This window comes from Hevea brasiliensis, chromosome 1, assembly GCF_030052815.1.
Source record: "Hevea brasiliensis isolate MT/VB/25A 57/8 chromosome 1, ASM3005281v1, whole genome shotgun sequence".
Classification (NCBI taxonomy): domain Eukaryota; kingdom Viridiplantae; phylum Streptophyta; class Magnoliopsida; order Malpighiales; family Euphorbiaceae; genus Hevea; species Hevea brasiliensis.
The window spans coordinates 21,552,698-21,575,653 of NC_079493.1; positions in this window are offsets into that span (position 1 = coordinate 21,552,698).

A 22,956-nucleotide genomic window follows, 5' to 3' on the forward strand; every position below is an offset into this window, starting at 1 on the left:
CACCACTAAGCAATTTGCTTAGCGTGTTGGATTTTTCATCGTATAGGTATTGGAGACCAGACACAGTAGCCACCATAGTAGTACTCTGATTACAGTTGTTCAAATCTGCTACAGTCCAGAGCTCATCTCATTAGTGTTTATTTTGGTAAGGCCCAATGTAATTAGAGCTTTGCATTTTGGTTCATGTATAATGAAATGTGTATAAATTCTGAACATTGTAAATAAATGTAATTTATATTTTGGGATCGTAAATAAGTTTAGGAATTTTTGTATATAATTTTCATATGTATGAAATGAATTTCATTTCTTGAAATGATATGATATGATTATATGAATGTATGATGATATACAAGAATATGGAAATATGAGATAGATATGAAATAGTTTTTAACAAGTAACTAGTGAAACCCGCTAGATGCTAATAAAACATAAGAGGTTCTGCCCGGGTTTCCACAGGAATAAATTGTGATAAAAAAAAATTCCACATGTTTTCTACTAAGTTTGAAAAAATTAACAATGGACATGACATGATACGATAGGGTACTCTGGCACCGAATGTGCACTTTTTGCTCGATTACACTGTAGACGGGTGAGGGGTGTTATATTTATTTTTATCAGAGCAAAGGTTTAGGCAATTCTAGACCTAGATAGATAGAAAAAAATAGTATGCATCACATACATGAGCCTTTAGATAGAGTCAATGTGACACTAATGCAGATCTATTTTCTCTAGTTATTTTAGGTTAAGGTATGGATCTTGGTCAACAGAAAGTCATGGATTCAAAAAGGATAAATATAGGAAAAATCTGATCTATTGGGACATACCATGGTAACTACGCAATGTTCTCGATGTTGTGCTGTAAGCTGCAGATTACAATACCGACTTGGGACTATTGTGTAGAGCTACATATTTCCAATAGAAAATCGAGATAAGGATAAGATTGTAAAGCTAGGAATAGTAAGACAGACTAAAAATAAAGTGAAGTATTATGACACGAAAAGCAGAAAGACAGGGAGATAGCGGTTCTTCGATTATTTACAAGGGATAAATTTCGAGGATGAAATTTGTATTTAGAGGGGAAGAATTGTAACACCTTCACTGTAGGTAATCTGTATGTTCTACTGTTCCGATGACTAACGTCTGTGCAGACAGCTAGAATGTAACACGCTCACTGTAGCAATTCCGTACATTCAACTGTTTCGGTGACCGGTGTTGGTCCGAACAGCTAGAACGTCTGGACAAATAATTAGACTAGAGTGAGGAGTCATAAATAACTCAAATAAGTATAAGGAAAATTAAGGAGAAATTTTAGAAATAAAATACAACCAAGTTAAATGAGCCGGTGCCCTAGCGATGGGTAACCCAGTGGGAAGTTGCGGTTCTCGCAACTAGGAGCCCTAGACCCGGGAGAAAATTCATAAAATAATTTTTGAGGCTCCAGAGAAGAGTCATTGAGGTTTCTATGACATTAGAATGCAAAAAAAAAGGTTTAGAAAAATTTTTCGATCGGTACAGACAATTTTAGTCTGTTAAGCCAAACGGAGGGCATTTTGGTCATTTCGCCTTCAGAGGTGATTTTTGGCCGACTTGTCTAGTTAAGTAAATAATTATTATGATCTAAAATATAAATAAATATTACTAAAAATTAAATTTAAAATGAGTGGAGAAGAAAAGAAAAAGAAAATGAAAGAAATTGGGAATTATGACATCACATGATGTCATTAACAATGCCTCCACCCAATCACCATTTGAAAAACTAATAAAAATGGATAAAATATGAATAAATATTGATAAAATATTAATTAAAAATAAATAAAATGAAAGTGGATGGAAAATGGAAAAATTAGTTACATATTTTAAATAAAAATTAATTAGCAAATTTGCCTAATAAGACAAATACATTATTTAATATTTAAATTTATATAAATATCTTATAATAATGAAAGAAAACAGATTTTTCTCTTCTTCTCTACTACTTTGCCGTCCCATATTCCCATTTCTTTCTCAAAACAAAATTTCCTTCATTGAAGCTTGCTTAAGCTTCCAAACCATGCAAATTTCTTGACCAAAATTCTTAGAAATTTAAAGAAAAACCTTCACCAAGGCATGAACTCCAAGAATAAGCAAGAAAAACCAAGAAAAAGAAGGAAGAAAAAGAAGAAAGAAATTCAGTGGGCAGCCCAAGGAAGAAGATCAAAGTGTTTTGAATGAATTGAAGATTAATTGGAGTAGCTTGGAGTTGATTGAAGCTAGCACACAAAGGTTAGTGCTAGAAATTCTCTTGGAATTTAAAATTATTGCAAGTTGATTTAGGGTTTGCTCAAATATGGAATTTTGTGTTGTGACTTGAATTTGATGATGTTGAGGTTGATTATTGACTATTAGAAGTGTTATAAATGTGAATTGAAGTTTGGAAGTTGGGTGAAATTGAAAATTGGGAGTGCTTCTCTTATGCAGGAAATTCGGACTTATGAGTCTAGGGTATTGTTTGACCTATAACTGAAGTTGTGTGACTCCAATTGGTATGAGGCCAATTGGAGGTGAAACTAGACACATAATGGCACAACTTTTGTGAAGAAACCATGCCCAGAAAACCAAACCAAGTGGACCAAAAGTTTGCCCTAATCCGGGTGACCTACAATCTGCCTGGGCAAAATGACCAAATGAACAGTATTTGGTCATTTGGCCATAACTCAATGTAGCAAAGTCCAATTGACCTGAAATTTTACCAGAAACAAGTTGAGATATAGACCAACAACTTTCATGAAGAAACCTGACCCAAATTATGATCATAACCTAGTCAAATTGCCAACCAAACTCGAGTTACCAAATCTGCCAGAAACAATTTTACCCAGAATTTTGGGTTCTGCCCAATCCGGCCAGTCATGGTTTTTAGGCCATAACTTGAGCTACAAAACTCCAAATAGAGTGATTTAAAAAAAGAAATTCAACTAGACAAAATAAGGAACAACTTTCATGTTGAACATTTTCCAAATTCCCACTGCAAAAATAACTAATGGAGCAGTAAAGATAAGGCATGAAAACTGAAAATTCTGCCCAATTAATATTAAGCTTGGAAATGGTATTGGCAACCAATACCAACAAATTTTAAATGCAAAATGTGGTATCTTGGAGAACTTAGGTTCAATAAAATTATTATGTATTAAAAAGTCAACATTTTGGTTGACTAGTAAGGTGAATAGTAATCAAAATGATTAGCAAACTAAGATAAAGACTTAGAACCAATTCTAAGCTTAAATGCTTAGAATTGTATGATAAATGTGGACTATGCATCTTAGTCAAAATTGTAAAAAGGAAATTAAGACCATAAATTTGAAATCCATAAAATCTTCATTGATTACTTGAAACATGAAAAATAAGTCACCTAATTGATGTGAATAGATAGTTAGGGCTTATATGCCCATCACAAATGGAATTCATAAAATATTAGTAACTCAACTTGAAATATAAAATTTGTAATTACATAAGTAGATTCTTGAATGTATAAATGAGAAAGGAAAAATGTTTGAATACAATGGTACATGTGAACCATTGTTTAGAAATGTGATCAATATGAATAACATAATGAATGAATAAATGAACCATATTAATGTATGAATGAGACATTAGTTCTCATTATTGTAGAGAGGAGAAGTATTTTGAGTACAATGGTATAAAAGGATAATTGATGTGAATTGTGATCATATAAATGATCAAATGAATGTATGAATTATAATTGAAATTTATCATGAAATAATAAAGTCATAAAACACAATATATTAATATTTAATGATATTATGTGCCCTTGTATTGCCTAGACATGTGTGTCAGATTGGATAGTTTGGCATGCCAATAGGGTATTGTTTTAGCAGTACTGCGAAAGGCTTTATGCCTGTATTCATGGCTTTATGCCCGCATTCATGGCTTTATGCCAACATTCATGGCTTTTATGCCCGATTATGTGTTATCATGGCTTTTTAGCCATACTGACTGCATACGTGGTTGACGTTCTGCGTCCCATGGTATGACGGCCCGAGGCACCGCGGTGTCCAGTGCCAACGACCCGTTATCCAGTTTAGTCAGCCTGTCATAGGTTACTTGGGCAGTGAAATTTATTGAAATAAGTTAAGAATACTAGCAATTAAAAATATTAGAAATTAAATAAAATAAATGAGTAAGATGACCTAAAATAAATTAGAATAGTTATTTATTAGAAAGAATCGAAATAAACTGGACCGATATTAAAATTTACTTATTATGAGATAATCTGAGACAACCTAGCAAGTATAGAGAAAATGCTAAAAGATTAGCAAAGAAAATTATAACATAAATAAATATTACAAATGTGACTTATATAATAATATAAGCATAAATTTATTATTTTTAGATCATTTTTCTTTGTACATTATTACTGTACATTGGCGAAATAAACACTTCCAAAGAAGACTAAATTACGATAAAACATATTAAATTTTAGAATCGCATGTGAAGTATAAATAAATCTTAATTATTTAAATTATGTTTTATTTCTATCTTTATTTGTATATTATTTCCTTGTTATATTATTACACCACTAAGCAGCAATACTTAGCGCGATGGAATTGTTTCCTCGCGCAGTCATCAAGTTAAAGCCAAATAATACTAAACAGAGATTTTGGAGTTCTGATCTGCAAAGCGTTCAAGGTTGTCACCTCCTCAGCAATGCATGTAGATAGGGCTCACATTAAGCATATCATGTATTTTGTGTATCTTATTTATTTCTTATATTGTAATATAAATTAGCAAATTGTAATTAATTTGTATATCATGTAAATTAAGGATTTATTTAATTATTGCAAATGATGTAAATTAATGCAAATTTGAGAATTTTTCTATAAGAATGGAGCATGAATGAATTTGTACAAATGAGTATAGATTTGAATTACATAATGATTTTTTAAATGATGATATGAGTGGATGAGATTATACTTAGAAAATATTGGTGAATTTTCAAACAGGTGAATAGTAAAACACGTCAAATGAAAATAAAATAGGGGAAACTCCATTAGTTTCTCCAATGAAAAATAATCGATATTAAATATAACGAGAACAAAATTTTTAAAGAAATAAAGTAAGATAAGTTAGGGTGCTCCGGCACCAAATATAGCACGCTTTGCTCGGCTACATTGTAGTCAGGCGAGGGGTGTTACATAGAATATTTGGAACTACACTTAAATGATAGTGAGAAGATATAAAATGATGGAATAAATGATAAGAAAATACAAAAAAAATTAAGATAAAATAAAAGAGATGAAATGCAACTAGATTAAACGAGCAATCAGAGCGATGATGGGTGACCGTACCGGAAAGTCACTACGTAGACGGTTGACGATCCTAGGACTGCGGGGAACCCTGAGAAATATTTTTGAGACATAATTAAATGTCTGCTGAGATATAATTGACATTAAAAACGACAACAAAAATTAGTAAATCGATACAAATGAAAATGAAAATTTAAGAAATCGGCGGATCAGGAATTAAATCGGTATTACCGAAAAAGTAGGACTACAACTCGAAGAGGGGCATTTTGATCATTTGACACCTAGAGTTGGCTTTTGACCTAAATGCCCATTAAAAATAAATAGTATTAAATTTTTAAAACCCCATAAAAAGATGAAATTATACATATAGTGTAATTAAAGGAAGTACGGGGTGTTAATTGCAAATATGAGAACTTGATTATTTTAATGTTTAATTAATCATTAGTGGAGGTATAAAAGGCCATAAGTGGACAAAATTTCCCACTACCAAACTTCATCTTCTTCAACTCTATTCCCATGGCCAAATTGAAGCTCTCAATTTTCTCCCATGGAAGCTTCATGCAAGCTCAAAATCTCCCTCATCTTTAATATAAAATCACAAGTTCCCTTCACTAAAATTAATTCCCACATCATAGGGAAGCTATTGATAGTAATTTGAAGAGGATTTGGTGAAGTTTTACAAGGTTGGAAAAGTCTTGAATCAAGGTTAGTGCTCAAACTTCCTACCTCTTTTCTTTAATTCTTATTGTAAGTTTAAGATGAGTTGATATGTTAAAGAAATTGATGAAAATTGATGAGTATGTAGGAGCCATGAATTCGGCAGCAATGGACATTGAAGGAATTTGAGTTATTTTTACATGTAATTAATGGGTAATGAAGTTGATTAGGCTAATTACATATACTAGAAATTTGATGTTATGTGTAAATTTGAAATGGATACTTTGAAGTAGGGTTATGAAATGAATATGGAAGTTGGGAGAAATGTTCAATTCGGCAGCTTGATGTACTTAGGAGAGCATTAATTTTATGTATGTCAATGTTGATTAATGAGTTAATGAATGTGTATTGTTAATGTTGATCAATTGAATTAGAGTTTTGAGTTGGTGATTTGAGACTTGTGTAATTGTTGGACATTTGACCAAATTGAATTGAGTGAATGCATAATTGCTGGACATTTCATCAAATTGAGTTGTTGCTGGACATTTGACCAAATTGAGATGTGATTGATGCCAATTATAAGTGCTAAGTATGCAATTTATAGTTTGGGAGAAGGAAGAATGAAAATTGGAAGTGCAATTTTCTATGCAGGTTGAGTTTTGTTGAGGGCAGTATATATTTTGACCCATAATTGACCTTGTGTGACTCCAATTGGTATGAGGCCAATTGAAGGTAAGATATGACCTAAAACACTCCATTTTCCATGTAGAAGTCATGTCCAAATTCTGCCTAAAAAGTGACCTAAAATCTAACCTAATCCAGATTGCCAAAATGTAAACCCAAAATTTTGACCAAATGAACAATGTCCATTCATTTGGTCATATCTTACTGTAAGCAGGTCCAAATGACCTGAAATTTATATCATTGAAATCTTAGACATAGGGCTACAACTTTTGTGAAGAACACAAAGCCCAAAAATGCCATTTACTTAACCAAATTGCTTGCCTAAGTTGGGATATCAAAACTGTCCAGAATTGAAACTGCCCAGAATTGTTAAATAAAGACTACTTGACTAGTTTTGGCAAAGAAGCCATAACTTGGTCCATAGAACTTTCAATGCCCTGAAACTAGTGTCAAAATTTCAATAAGACATAGACCTACAAGATTGGTATTTTGACAAGAACCCAGAAATCAAAAGAAATGGGTCAATTGGCTAACCCGTATACTCCGTGTATCTAGCATTATAGTCTGTTATAGGTTACGTGGGCACAAATACATTGATGTGACATGAAATACACTGATATGACATGGAATACATTGATATGACATGAAAGACATTGATGTGATTTTAAAGACTCTGACATGAGTTTAAAAAGATAGAGAATGAAATAAATACACAGAAAAGATACTACTAATTACTTTATTCCCAAAGTAGAATAAAATATGCAAGTGATCTAGAATTGTAAAAGTTTACACAACATTATTATTTATAATTATTTAGTTGAATTTCTTTAAAATTACGCACCACTAAGCAATTTGCTTAGCGTGTTAGATTTTCCATCGCGTAGGTACTGGAGATCAGACACAGTAGCCGCCATAGTAGTACTCTGCTTACAGTTGTCCAGATCTGCTACAGTCCAGAGCTCACCTGATTAGTGTTTAATTTGGTAGGGCCCAATGTAATTAGGGTTTTACATTTTGGTTCATGTATAATGAAATGTGTAAAAATTTTGAGCATTATATGTCACACCTTATCCCTTGTAAGGCATGACATGTTCCCGTAGCATGCCTAATGAATCACCGAACTCCACCTACCGATAACCCATTAGTTATGCTACAAAGGATTTTAAAACAAACCATAGCTTTTTATCTTATCAATTCTTTTGCGGAAAACTGTATGAGAATAGTTAAAATTCCATGCAAACATTCATTGGAAATAATGATAGACTAAATATTGCAAAAGTTACATTTTCATAAGTTTCAAAGTAAAATACAAAATAATTACAAACTCAAAATGTGATAGCAATGCAAGGTTTTTAAATACAAACTGCTCAACGTCCGTACATCCATGCAAATAGGTACAAAATACATCAAAAGGAAATTACAGGGGTATGAATACAATATATACCCACAAACAATACCAAAATGCTGCTTCCAAGTCTCTCACTCGGCAGCCTTCTCCTTTCCCTTACTCGTGAAAGATAAAGAAGCTATCGCTGAGTATATCACTCAGTGGTGCACAACTAATAACTTTAAAACTTAAAGTAAAACATAATTTGTCAAAGCATAATAAATCACATTTTTCTTAAGCATGAAAACTTCACAATAGTTCTAAGTTCATAAGAGCCATTTATTGGAATAACATTTCAAATGAGAAATCACACTTCATAAATCACAATTCACAAAGCATTAGTGTTGCCAACATCAACACACAGTTCAGGCCATGACACAAAATTTCATGATCAGTGCCATGTTGTACACCACGACAAAGCAATCTCAACCTCACTAACCGTTATTAATGAGGGAAGGGCTAGCTAGCTAATGAGTACTCATATAGTCTTACCCCACTAACCGTTATTAATGGGAGACATAATCAATATCAATTACCAACCCCAAGTAGCCGTTACTACTGGGGAGTTCCGAAAGGGACTGTCATGCTAACTGTGGTTTCAAAACAGTTTCCAAAAATTTTCCATTCAACAATCACATTTATAAACCAATAAATACATTTAAATTCATCATAATATCCAAATAAAGGTAGCAACACCTAAATTTCTTAAATGCAAGAGAAAAACCATATTTCAGTTAAAGTAAACTTGTTCAAAGCAAACTCATTCAATTTAAAACATTCCAAGCAATTTACAAATTTAAAAACGAAGAAAATGTTAGTTGTGCACAAACCTTCAATGCTCTCCTTTATTGTTACCTACTTCTCCTTGTCCGTTCTAACTTCTTTTTCTACTAAAAATACACAAATAGAATACCTCAATACCAATCTCAATTGCTGCCAAGAACTCATTATATGCATGTCTAATACATCCCAAGTTAGCTTTGAAAATTTTAGAATATTTTGGTTTAGGGACAGCTTGGTGCCCCAATCTTTGAACCCAATTTTTACCTAGTTTCGATCATAATTTGGTGAGATGTTCTTCACGAAAATTGTTCATTTAGGTCTTAACTTTATTTTCCTTTTTGAATCGCCTAATTCGGAGTTGTGTAGCTCAAGTTATGCCCAAAACACCATTACTGTTCACGTCACTGTTCATGCTGCAGATTTTGTTCTGGCAGATTTGTCGATCCTACTTCGTTCAGCAATTTCACCAAGTTAAGTCCATAATTTGGTCTAATGTTCTTCATATGAAATATTCTACTATGTATTAGGTTTCCATCGGTTTAAGAATCGCCTAAATCGGAGTTTTCTAGAGAGAGTTATAGCCTTGCAAAGTTTACTGTTCATTTGGTCAATTTTAGGTGCCCAGATTCTGGCAGATTCGATGACCCGAATTCGTTTCGCAATTTGATTGAGTTAAGTTCATAATTTGGCCTAATATTCTTCATATGAAATATTCTACTATGTCTTAGGTTTCCATCGGTTTAAGAATCGCCTAAATCGGAGTTTTCTAGAGAGAGTTATAGCCTTGCAAAGTTTACTGTTCATTTGGTCAATTTTAGGTGCCCAGATTCTGGCAGATTCGGTGACCCGAATTCGTTTTGCAATTTGATTGAGTTAAGTTCATAATTTGGCCTAATATTCTTCATATGAAATATTCTACTATGTCTTAGGTTTCCATCGGTTTAAGAATTGCCTAAATCGGAGTTTTCTAGAGAGAGTTATAGCCTTGCAAAATTTACTGTTTATTTGGTCAATTTTGTAGTTTTGCAGATTCAGTAACTCAACTTTGCTCAATAATTTGATTGGGTTAATGGCATAATTTGGGTTTGTGTTCTTCATGAAAGTTTTAGGCCTATAGCTCATCTAACTACTGGTAAAATTTCAGGTCATTTTGACCTGTCTAGCTCGAGTTATGACCCAAATACGATTACTGTTCATGTGTACTGTTTATACTGCAATTTTTCAAGTTTGGTCAGTTTGTTCACTAGGTTTTGGTCACTTTTTGGGCATGCTTCCTAAACGAAAATTGTGTCATTTAGTGCCTATTTTCAGTCCCAATTGGTCCCATACCAATTGCACTTGTAAAATTTCATTTTTGGTCCCTCAAAGTTGACTTTTGGTCATGCTTCATACCCAATCCGAATTTGGCTTTGATTTAAACACTTCTCACACACTTAATTAGGTCACAAATGGCCATTTATTTCCTTAAACTATGTCAAAGACATCATTTAGCACTTCTTCACATATTTGGTCTCTAAACCCTAATGTTCAAAACCCTAATTTTTCTCCCATTTGGCCAAAACCCTCGTTTAGGTTCCATATATGTTTTCTTTCATTTTCTTATGAAATTTCATCATAAATTAACTTCATTCAAAGCTTATACAACTAATCTAAAATGAAAAGAAAATTACCTCTTGTTGATTTCTTTCCAACTTCACTTTTCTTCCAATTCTTGTTCTCCTTGCTTTTAATCTCTCAATCAAATATCTCTTTGATGTTTTCTTTTAGTGGGCTATGGAATTTATGAAGGGAATTTAAGGGAATTAAAACTTGGGAAGGGAAATCAATGAGGGGAAGAAGTGGAAGAAGAAGAGAAAAAGAGAGAGAGAGAAAGAGAGAGGAGAGGGTGGTGGCCTCTTATGAAAAAAAGAAATGAAGAAGACATTTGTCTTCTTATTTATATATATGTATATATTTATCCCCAAAATTAGCTTATTAAAATTATAAATTTTAATTGTGCCATAAGGATAATTAAACTTAAATTTTTATTCTCTTTTTTTTACTTAATTTTTCCTTTTAATTAAATAATTAAATTTAACTATCAAAAGCCCATAAGTCTTTCATTTTAATTTTGTCATAATAGAAATGAAAGTTTAAGTTTTCATTTCTTAAATTTTCCCTTACATATTTTTACTTGAATTTTTCTTTAATTTTTACCCCATAATTCAATTCATTAATTTTATTTAATTTAATTGACATTTTGGTCAAAAGTCAACTCTTGAGGTGAATTGACCAAAATGCCCCTCATCAGGTCATAATCCTTCTTTTTATAATATCCGATGAGTCCTTAGTTTTTTTTTTCACTAGAATTTTTATTGTGTCTATCTCAATTAATTTTTATTTATTTTTGGTCCTCAAGCTGTCTTCGAATAGTATTAGTAATGGACCAAAAATAGTACTATTCATAACTCGGAGGTTCGGGGTGTTACAATTCTCCCCTCCTTAAAAATAAATTTCGTCCTCGAAATTTACCTGGTCTCAGTCTCTGAATAGCTGTGGGTGCTGTCTCCTCATGTCCTCTTCATGCTCTCATGTAGCCTCCTGGCCTGAATGATGGTTCCACAGCACTTTGACTAGAGGTATCTGTTTGTTCCTCAGCTGCTTCACCTCATGTGCCAAGATCTTTATGGGCTCTTCATCATATGTCAGGTCTGGATTCACCTCAATCTCCTCTATTGGCAAAATGTGAGAGGAGTCTGATCTGTACCTCCTCAACATGGAGACATGGAAGATATTGTGAATCTTTTCCAACTCTGGAGGCAATGCAAGTCTATATGCTAATGGACCCACTCTTTCCAGAACCTCATATGGCCCAATGAAGCGAGGACTTAGTTTCCCCTTTCTATCAAACCTCATGATCCTCTTCCATGGGGAAACTTTCAGGAACACCTTGTCACCCACACTATACCAAATATCTCTTCTCTTTAGGTCAATGTAGGACTTCTGTCTATCCGTTGCAACTTTGAGTCTGTTTCTAATGAGCTTAACCTTTTCTTCTGTCTATTGCACTAATTCTGGACCAATCAACTTCCTCTCGCCCACTTCATCCCAACACAAGGGAGTTCTACACTTCCTGCCATAAAATGCTTCGTATGGAGGCATTTTGATGCTTGACTGATAACTGTTGTTGTAGGCAAATTCAATTAAAGGTAAGTGTGTGTCCCAACTCCCTTCAAACTCAATCACACAAGCCCGAAGCATATCCTCCAAAATCTGAATGATCCTTTCGGATTAGCCGTCTGTCTGTGGATGGAATGCTATACTGAAGTTCAATCTAGTTCCTAGGGCTTTTTGGAGACTACCCCAGAATCTAGAAGTGAACCTTGGGTCTCTGTCTGACACAATAGATGCTGGCACTCCATGTAACCTCACAACATCATCAATGTACAGTTTGGCCAATCTTTCCAGGCTGTAATCCATTCTCACTGGCAAAAAGTGTGCAGGCTTGGTCAATCTATCAATAATAACCCAAACTGCATCATGATTCTTTTGTGTACGTGAAAGTCCTGTCACGAAATCCATAGTGATTCTTTCCCATTTCCACTCGGGAATTGGCAATGGCTGTAGCAACCTTGTAGGCACTTGGTGTTCTGCCTTTACTTGCTGACAAGTTAGGCATTTGGCAACATATTCTGCAATGTCTTTCTTCATTCCTCTCCACCAATAGTGCTCTTTCACACTTCTATACATTTTGGTTCCACCAGGGTGCATTGCAAAAGGTGAATCATATGCTTCCTTTAAAATGGTCTGCCTTAGTTCAACATTCTCAGGAATGCACATTCTGCCCTTATGTAACAACAAGCTCTCATCATTTACTGATAATTCTGGTTTCTTGCCATCCCGAGCCTCTTCCATCAACTTCACATACTTATCATCCTTACGTAAATCGCTTTAATTTGTTCTGCCAGTATTGGCTTCACTTGCCAAGTAGCTACCATCTGCCCATCTTCATTAATCTCCAAATTAGCATGCAATGCCCTTAATTCATGCACCATGGACAAAGGAGAAACCCTCAAGCCAGCCATAGTCTTGCGACTTAAAGCATCAGCTACAACATTAGCTTTTTCAGGCTGATAGTCTATCAAACAATCATAATCTTTTATCAGCTCTAACCATCTCCTTTGCCTCAAATTTAACTCCTTTTGTGTGCCCAAGTACTTCAAACTTTTATGATCTGTGTATATATAACATCTCTCCCCATACAAGTAATGTCTCCAAATCTTCAAGGCAAAGACAATGGCTGCTAGCTCCAAGTCATGTGTAGTATAATTCCTCTCATGTGGTTTAAGCTGGCGTGAAGCATAGGCAATGACGTTTCTATCTTGCATCAACACACAGCTTAATCCGTTATGAGAAGCATCACTGTATATGGTATACTCCTTACCCAAAGTGGGCAAGGTTAAGACTAGAGCTTCAGTTAAATGCCTCTTTAACTCATCAAAACTTTCCTAGCATCGATCAGTCCATTGAAATTTTACATCCTTCCTAAGTAGCTTGGTCAGTGGAGATGCTAGCATGGAGAATCCCTTCACAAACCTTCGATAATACCCAGCTAAACCAAGGAAACTCCGAACTTCCATCACATTTCTAGGTGGCTTCCAATTAAGAATGGCTTCTACTTTGCTAAGATCCACCTGGATACCCTCTGCAGATACAATATGCCCCAAAAATGAAATCTCCTTTAGCCAAAACTCACATTTCAATCGTTTGGCATACAACTGCTTCTCCCTCAAAGTCTGCAGTACTATCCTCAAGTGCTTGTCGTGTTCCTCTGCATTCTTTGAGTACACCAAAATATCATCAATGAACACCACAACAAACTGATCCAAATATGGCCTGAAGATAGTGTTCATCATGCCCATAAAAGTAGCTAGAGCATTAGTCAACCCGAATGGCATTACCAAGAACTCATAGTGACCATACCGAGTCCTAAAGGCAGTTTTAGGAATACTTTGCTCCTGCACCCTCAACTGGCAGTAGCCTGATCTCAAGTCAATTTTGGAGAATACAGTTACATCCTTCAACTGATCAAACAAATCATCGATCCGTGGCAGAGGATATCTATTCTTTATGGTCACCTTATTCAACTGTCTGTAGTCTATGCATAGACGGAGAGTACCATCCTTCTTCTTCACAAATAATACTGGTGGTCCCCAAGGTGACACGCTAGGGTGGATGAAACCCTTATCTAACAATTCCTGCAATTGTACCTTCAGCTCTTTCAACTTAGCAGGTGCCATCCTATAAGGAGTGATGGAGATTGGCTCCACACTAGGCATAGTCTCAATTTCAAACTGCACTTCTCTTTCCGGAGGTAATCCCGGTAATTCTTCCGAAAAAACATCCAAAAAATCCCATACTGTAGGAATATCTTTAAGATCTAGACTCCCCACCTGGGTGTCTATCACATGAGCTAGATAAGCTTCACATCCCTTTCTAATCATCTTTCTAGCAAGTGCAGCTGAAATGATGTTGAATGGCAATAACTGCCTCTCCCCGTGTATCACTACATCTGCATACTCGGGAAGACCAAAAGTGACTCTTGATCTCTGATCGATCATGGCGTGATGCCTGGCTAACCAATCCATGCCCAAGATGATATCATAATCTCAGAAGGGCATGTCAATTAAGTCTGACAGGAATGTATGTCCTTGGATCACCAAAGGACAATCCTTATACAATTTGTTCACCCTAACCTCTTGTCCTAAAGGACTAGTCACTAGCACATCATAATCCAATTTCACACAAGGAATAGCAATAGAGCATGCAATCGGCACTAGCATAAGAATGTGTAGAACTAGGGTCAAACAAAGACATATACATCTCTATCAAAAATGGAGAAAGTACCAGCCACAACAACTGATGTCTCAGCTTCATCCCTCTGGCACATGGTGTACACCCTGACTGGTGCACCACTCTGCTCTGGTTGGCTCACTGTGCCTTGACTACCAGAAGTGTTACCTCTACCCCTGCCTCTACCTCTACTAGTTATCTGTTGTCCTCTAGAAGCAGAACCTTGAACAGATCCCTGAGTGGTAGTAGGCAGTCCAGATCTGCGGGCACTAGTGCAATCTCTAGCAAAATGCCCACTTCCACCACAGTTGTAACAGGTTCCTATGGCCTTATAACATACTCCTCCATGAGTCCTGCCATAAGTTTCACAAGCACGGGTAGGAAAGGAACCCCTAGATGTCTGCTGTCCGGATCTAGGTGGCCTCTGCCCTGAGAATCTTCCCCTACTAGATCCTCTGTTACTTGGTCCCCCAAAGCTCTTCCTCTTACCCGAATTGTTACTTGGACTTTGACCTGTAGGCTTACTGCTTTTCTCTTTTTCAGTGATTACCTTCTCAAATGTGTGACACCCCTTACCAGTGTACAGTATACCCGAGTAAGTAATGCCACACGGTGTACCAGCACACTCTAATATACCTTAATTAATTTATATCATGCTTGTAAATATAATTTATGAAATATAATTTATTTTAGCCATTTATCAAAAGTATTATTTATTTGAGGTTCCGAAAATTTTAAAGAAAATCCGGCGGAGTACTAGCTAAAAATAGAGAAAACAGTTCTTCTGAACCTGTTAAAACACTTCCAAATAATTTCCAAACAATCGCAACTTCAATTCATCAACAGAGTCTCAATATCAAAATCTCAACATTTTTTTCAGTTTCAGTTCTCAATCATCATTTCTCAGGGTTCTCATATATAAACAACAATTAAATACTCAAATTACTTCCATACATAACCATAAATCTTTATTATTTACATGAACCTCAAAATACATTACATAAATCCAAATACATATGAGAAAATAAAAATTTAGTTACAAAATGACAAAATGACACCTAGTGCCCTACCAATGCAATCGCAGTAGTGAGGTGACACGGACATCGTGCAGAGTGCAGGATGAACTCACCCGATCTGCGGTCTACGAGCTCACGATCTGTATCTCGGAACCTACGCGCGTGGCAAAAGCACCGCGCTAAGCAATAATGCTTAGTGGTGCAATAATAAAATAAAAGAAATAGCAAGAAAATAAATATGTAGTGAATGTATATGTTTAATTTGTTTTGAATTTGTATGTCATTAACTTCGTCCACTTTCATTCATTTGATTGCCCAAGTAACCTACACTATATGACTGGACTGGATAAACGGGTAAACTGGCACTGGGTATCAAGTACCTCGGGCCATCACACCATCGGTCACATATGCATCTCCCGGTGTGCAATAGAACAGCTAACAAGCTGTAAATACATCAGGCACAAGGCGTAATCTCTATACTAGGTCAGAATGGCTTTTAGCAATATAATCACAGAATGGCATATTGCCATGTGCAGTACTTCTAACTGAACCCTATTGGCATGCCAAACTATCCAAACCAATCTTGTTAGGTATACTAGGGCATTTGAAACTTGTTGGCATTAAGCATTTATACCATTTCAAAGTTTAAACCTAGGGAAGTAGAATTTTCAGTTTTTGGAACTCAATTTTACTGTTCCATTGGACACTGTCTCAGTGGGAATTTGAAAAAATGGCAAACATGAAAGTTGTTCCTTATTTTGTCTAGTTGAATTTCCTTTTTTGAATCACTCCATTTGGAGTTTTGAAGCTCCAGATATGGTCCAAAACCACAGTTGGCCGGATTTCCATTCTGCAGAAATTACCAAATCTACAATAACATGAGCAAAGGATCGTGACTGCCATTTGGGTGAGGTTCTGGTCATAATTTGGGATAGGTTTCTTCATTAAAGTTGTTTTTCTATGTCTTAAATTTTTGTTGTAAAAATTTCAGGTCAATTGACCATATCTACTGTGAGTTATGGCCAAATGAACAGTTAATGTTCATTTGGTCATTTCTGCAGTCTTTGTTGCGAGGATCAGTTGGGACCAACTTTTGGTCCTCTTGCTTTGGTCTTTTGGGCATGGTTTCTTCAGCAAAAATGTGCCATTATAAGCCTAGTTTCATGTCCAATTGGCCAAACACCAATTGGATCAACACAACCAAAGATATGGCAGTCCAAGTGGACTGAAATTTCATCACCTCTTTGCACTCACAAGGCAGCATACTCATTCACTTGCCATGCTATATTTCTGTCCAAATTATGGTCAAATTTTCTCAAATGGTCACTAATTGACCATTAGGATGTTCTTTAACAATTTCATAAGCCAAGTTCACATTTTGCTCCCAAAACCCTAATTCAAATTCATGATTTATACAATTTACCTTAGTTAGCTACTAATTCATTATTCTTATGTTTATAAACTTCAAACATGATTTCTAGTTCACTTCAAGCTCATCAAAAACACTCATTCCTATTCCTTCACTAGGGCAGCCGAAATTCATGTACACATACACATGAGTTTTTGTTCATTTAAATTACAATTCTTACTAAGTTCAAGTCCCTAATCATGAAATTAAAGAGTTTTAGGTATATAATGCACTAACCTCTTGTAAGCAGATTTTTCCAAGCCCCAAACTTCACTTTCTTTCTTCTTCTTGGCTGCCAATTGCTTTTTCTAGGTGTGGGATTAATTTTTGATGAAGGGACTTATGGGTTTTAGTGAGTGGATGAAGAGAAAATCAAGTTCAAAGCTTGATAAAAATGGTGGAAGAAGGAGCACTGGTGGATGGCAAAAAGGAAGAGAAATAGGAAGAAGATGAAACTGAATTTTAGTCAAATTTGTCCCATTCTACTCATTTATCTAATGGAAATTTAAGTTTAATTAATAAAATTTTTAATGACATCATGAGTGATGTCATTAATCCTATTTTATTTTTCCTTTTTCTCTTCTTTTCTTTTTCCATTTTCCATTACAATTTTCATGATTTTAAATTTATTTTATGTGTCTTAATCACTCTTATTTTAATTGACATTTAGGCCAAAAATCACCTCTGAAGGCGAAATGACCAAAATGCCCTTCGTTTGGCTTAACGGGTCAAAATTGTCTGTACCGATTGAAAAAATTTTCTAGGTATTTTCTTGGCATTCTAATGCCATAGGGACCTCAATGACCCTTCTCTGGAGTCTCAAAAATTATTTTATGATTTTTCCCCCGGGTCTAGGGCTCCTAGTTGCGAGAACCGCAACTTCCCTCTGGGTTACCCCTCGCTAGGGCACCGGCTCGTTTAACTTGGTTGTATTTTATTTCTAAATTTTTTCCTAAATTTTTCTTATTAATATTTGAGTTAATTATGGTTCCTCACTTTAGTTTAAATATTTTTCCGGACGTTCTAGCTGTCCGAACTAACACTGGTCACCGGAACAGTAGAATATACGAAATTGCTACAAGGAGGGTGTTACAAAATGCCCCTTCCAGTTCTATCCTTTCCAATTCAAGGGCCTGTGATGTCAACCCAGAGAAGTTGTCATGTCGAAACCCAACCACATGTAATCTCAAACTAGGCCTCAAATCGGCCTCAAACCGTTTGCATCTGTCTCTACTGGTAGTGAGTAGGCTTCTAGCATAGTGGCTGAGGCGAGAAAAGCCTCTTTCATACTCGGCTACAGTCTTGTTCCCTTGCTTCAAACTAAGAAACTCCTGTAGCTTCATATCCACATAGGCATCAGGAACATACTTCTGTCTAAACTCCCTTAGAAAGTCATCCCATGTCAGCACTAGCGGCTCAGCCAAACTATGGGGAATGGTCTTCCACCACTCATATGCATCTCCATGCAGCAAGGAAATTGAATATTCAAACTTCAACTCATCTGTGCAGTGCAATTTCTTGAAGACCCTCTCCATCCGTTCTAACCATTGCTCAGCTTCCAATGGGTCCACTATACCATTGAACTCTGTTGCCCCATACTTCATTAACTTATCATATTGTCTGGCTGGGGATGGTGGTTGCACTGGAGGTGCTTGCACAGAAGCTTGGACTGGTATATTGCTAGCCATTTGCTGAAATAGTGCAGCCATCTGCTGAGCGAACTGAGCAGGAAACTGCATGGGTGGGATGGGTGCAGCCGATCCACTAGCATTCTGAGGAGCTGGGGCTTCCCCTTGTACCTCAGCTGCTACTGATTGCTCTACTGTGTGATCACCCTCTTCCATATTGAATCACAAGGAATTCTACTCCCTGAGCAACCAACACAAGGAGATTTCCTTCCATTAGTCCATATTTATGATGTAATGCACTATATGTATCAATAATGACAATTGAGCAGTTGTACTTATCAAAAATTTTCAAACATGCAATTTCAAAACTTGTATAAAAACCAAAGCTCTGATACCACTAAAACATGTCACACCTTATCCCTTGTAAGGCATGACATGTTCCCGTAGCATGCCTAATGAATCACCGAACTCCACCTACCGATAACCCATTAGTTATGCTACAAAGGATTTTAAAACAAACCATAGCTTTTTATCTTATCAATTCTTTTGCGGAAAACTGTATGAGAATAGTTAAAAGTCCATGCAAACATTCATTGGAAATAATGATAGACTAAATATTGCAAAAGTTATATTTTCATAAGTCTCAAAGTAAAATACAAAATAATTACAAACTCAAAATGTGATAGCAATGCAAGGTTTTTAAATACAAACTGCTCAACGTCCGTACATCCATGCATATAGGTACAAAATACATCAAAAGGAAATTACAGGGGTATGACTACAATATATACCCACAAACAATACCAAAATGCTGCTTCCAAGTCTATCATTCGGCAGCCTTCTCCTTTCCCTTACCTGCGACAGCATAAAGAAGCTATCGCTGAGTATATCACTCAGTGGTGCACAACTAATAACTTTAAAACTTAAAGTAAAACATAATTTGTCAAAGCATAATAAATCACATTTTTCTTAAGCATGAAAACTTCACAATAGTTCTAAGTTCATAAGAGCCATTTATTGGAATAACATTTCAAATGAGAAATCACACTTCATAAATCACAATTCACAAAGCATTAGTGTTGCCAACATCAACACACAGTTCAGGCCATGACACAAAATTTCACGATCAGTGCCGTGTTGTACACCACGACAAAGCAATCTCAACCTCACTAACCGTTATTAATGAGGGAAGGGCTAGCTAGCTAATAAGTACTCATATAGTCTTACCACACTAACCGTTATTAATGGGAGACATAATCAATATCAATTACCAACTCCAAGTAGCCGTTACTACTGGGGAGTTCCAAAAGGGACTGTCATGCTAACTGTGGTTTCAAAACAGTTTTCAAAAATTTTCCATTCAACAATCACATTTATAAACCAATAAATACATTTAAATTCATCATAATATCCAAATAAAGGTAGCAACACCTAAATTTCTTAAATGCAAGAGAAAAACCATATTTCAGTCAAAGTAAACTTGTTCAAAGCAAACTCATTCAATTTAACACATTCCAAGCAATTTACAAATTTAAAAACGAAGAAAATGTTAGTTGTGCACAAACCTTCAATGCTCTCCTTTATTGTTACCTACTTCTCCTTGTCCGTTCCAACTTCTTTTTTTATTGAAAATACACAAATAGAATACCTCAATACCAATCTCAATTGCTGCCAAGAACTCATTATATGCATGTCTAATGCATCCCAAGTTAGCTTTGAAAATTTTAGAATATTTTGGTTTTGGGACAGCTTGGTGCCCCAATCTTTGAACCCAATTTTTACCTAGTTTCGATCATAATTTGGTGAGATGTTCTTCACAAAAATTGTTCATTTAGGTCTTAACTTTATTTTCCTTTTTGAATCACCTAATTCGGAGCTGTGTAGCTCAAATTATGCCCAAAACACCATTACTGTTCACGTCACTGTTCATGCTGCAGATTTTGTTCTGGCAGATTTATCGATCCAAATTCGTTCAGCAATTTGACCAAGTTAAGTCCATAATTTGGTCTAATGTTCTTCATATGAAATATTCTACTATGTCTTAGGTTTCCATCGGTTTAAGAATCGCCTAAATTGGAGTTTTCTAGAGAGAGTTATAGCCTTGCAAAGTTTACTATTCATTTGGTCAATTTTAGGTGCCCTGATTCTGGAAGATTCGGTGACCCGAATTCGTTTCACAATTTGATTGAGTTTAGTTCACAATTTGGCTTAACATTCTTCATATGAAATATTCTACTATGTCTTAGGTTTCCATCGGTTTAAGAATCGCCTAAATCGGAGTTTTCTAGAGAGAGTTATAGCCTTGCAAAGTTTACTGTTCATTTGGTCAATTTTGCAGTTTTGCAGATTCAGTAACTCAACTTTGCTCAATAATTTGATTGGGTTAATGGCATAATTTGGGTTTGTGTTCTTCATGAAAGTTTTAGGCCTATAGCTCATCTAACTACTGGTAAAATTTCAGGTCATTTTGACCTGTCTAGCTCGAGTTATGACCCAAATACGATTACTGTTCATGTGTACTGTTTATACTGCAATTTTTCAAGTTTGGTCAGTTTGTTCACTAGGTTTTGGTCACTTTTTGGGCATGCTTCCTAAATGAAAATTATGTCATTTAGTGCCTATTTTCAGTCCCAATTGGTCCCATACCAATTGCACTTGTAAAATTTCATTTTTGGTCCCTCAAAGTTGACTTTTGGTCATGCTTCATACCCAATCCGAATTTGGCTTTGATTTAAACACTTCTCACACACTTAATTAGGTCACAAATGGCCATTTATTTCCTTAAACTATGTCAAAGACATCATTTAGCACTTCTTCACATTTTTGGTCTCTAAACCCTAATGTTCAAAATCCTAATTTTTCTCCCATTTGGCCAAAACCCTAGTTTAGGTTCCATATATGTTTTCTTTCATTTTCTTATGAAATTTCATCATAAATTAACTTCATTCAAAGCTTATACAACTAATCTAAAATGAAAAGAAAATTACCTCTTGTTGATTTCTTTCCAACTTCACTTTTCTTCCAATTCTTATTCTCCTTACTTTTAATCTCTCAATTAAAGATCTCTTTGATGTTTTCTTTTAGTGGGCTATGGAATTTATGAAGGGAATTTAAGGAGAAAAAGAGAGAGAGAGAAAGAGAGAGGAGAGGGTGGTGGCCTCTTATGAAAAAAAGAAATGAAGAAGACATTTGTCTTCTTATATATATATATATATATATATATATATATATATATATATATATATATATATATATATATATATATATATATATTTATCCTCAAAATTAGGTTATTAAAATTATAAATTTTAATTGTGCCATAAGGATAATTAAACTTAAATTTTTATTCTCTTTTTTTTACTTAATTTTTCCTTTTAATTAAATAATTAAATTTAACTATCAAAAGCCCATAAGTCTTTCATTTTAATTTTGTCATAATGGAAATGAAAGTTTAAGTTTTCATTTCTTAAATTTTCCCTTACATATTTTTACTTGAATTTTTCTTCAATTTTTACCCTATAATTCAATTCATTAATTTTATTTAATTTAATTGACATTTTGGTCAAAAGTCAACTCTTGAGGTGAATTGACCAAAATGCCCCTCATTGGGTCATAATCCTTCTTTTTATAATATCCGATGAGTCCTTAGTTTTTTTTTCACTAGAATTTTTATTGTGCCTATCTCAATTAATTTCTATTTATTTTTGGTCCTCAAGGTGTCTTCGAATAGTATTAGTCATGGACCAAAAATGGTACTATTCATAACTCGGAGGTTCGAGGTGTTACATTATAAATAAATATAACATAAATTTTGGGATTGTAAATAAGTTTGGGAATTTTTGTATATAATTTTCATATGTATTAAATGAATTTCATTTCTTGAAATGATATGATATGATTATATGAATGTATGATGATATACAAGAATAAGGAAATATGAGACAGATATGAAATAGTTTTTTTTTAATACCCCTCACTCATCGACAGTGTAGCCGAGCAAGGTGTGCTGCCCTCGGTGCTGGAGCACCCTATCCTGTCTTATCGTGTACAATAGTAATTTAATTATATTATCTTATGTATAGGAATTTTTTTTATCCCATTTCTCTTTTTTTTTTTTTTATGGAGACTCGGGTAGAGTCTCTTATGTTCTTTTAATGCATGGTGAATTTCCTGTTACCTGTTAAAACAATTTATATTCTTTTCATCTATTCATTCATCATATCATTTATCATGCTCATATAAATTTTCAGGAAAATAAAAT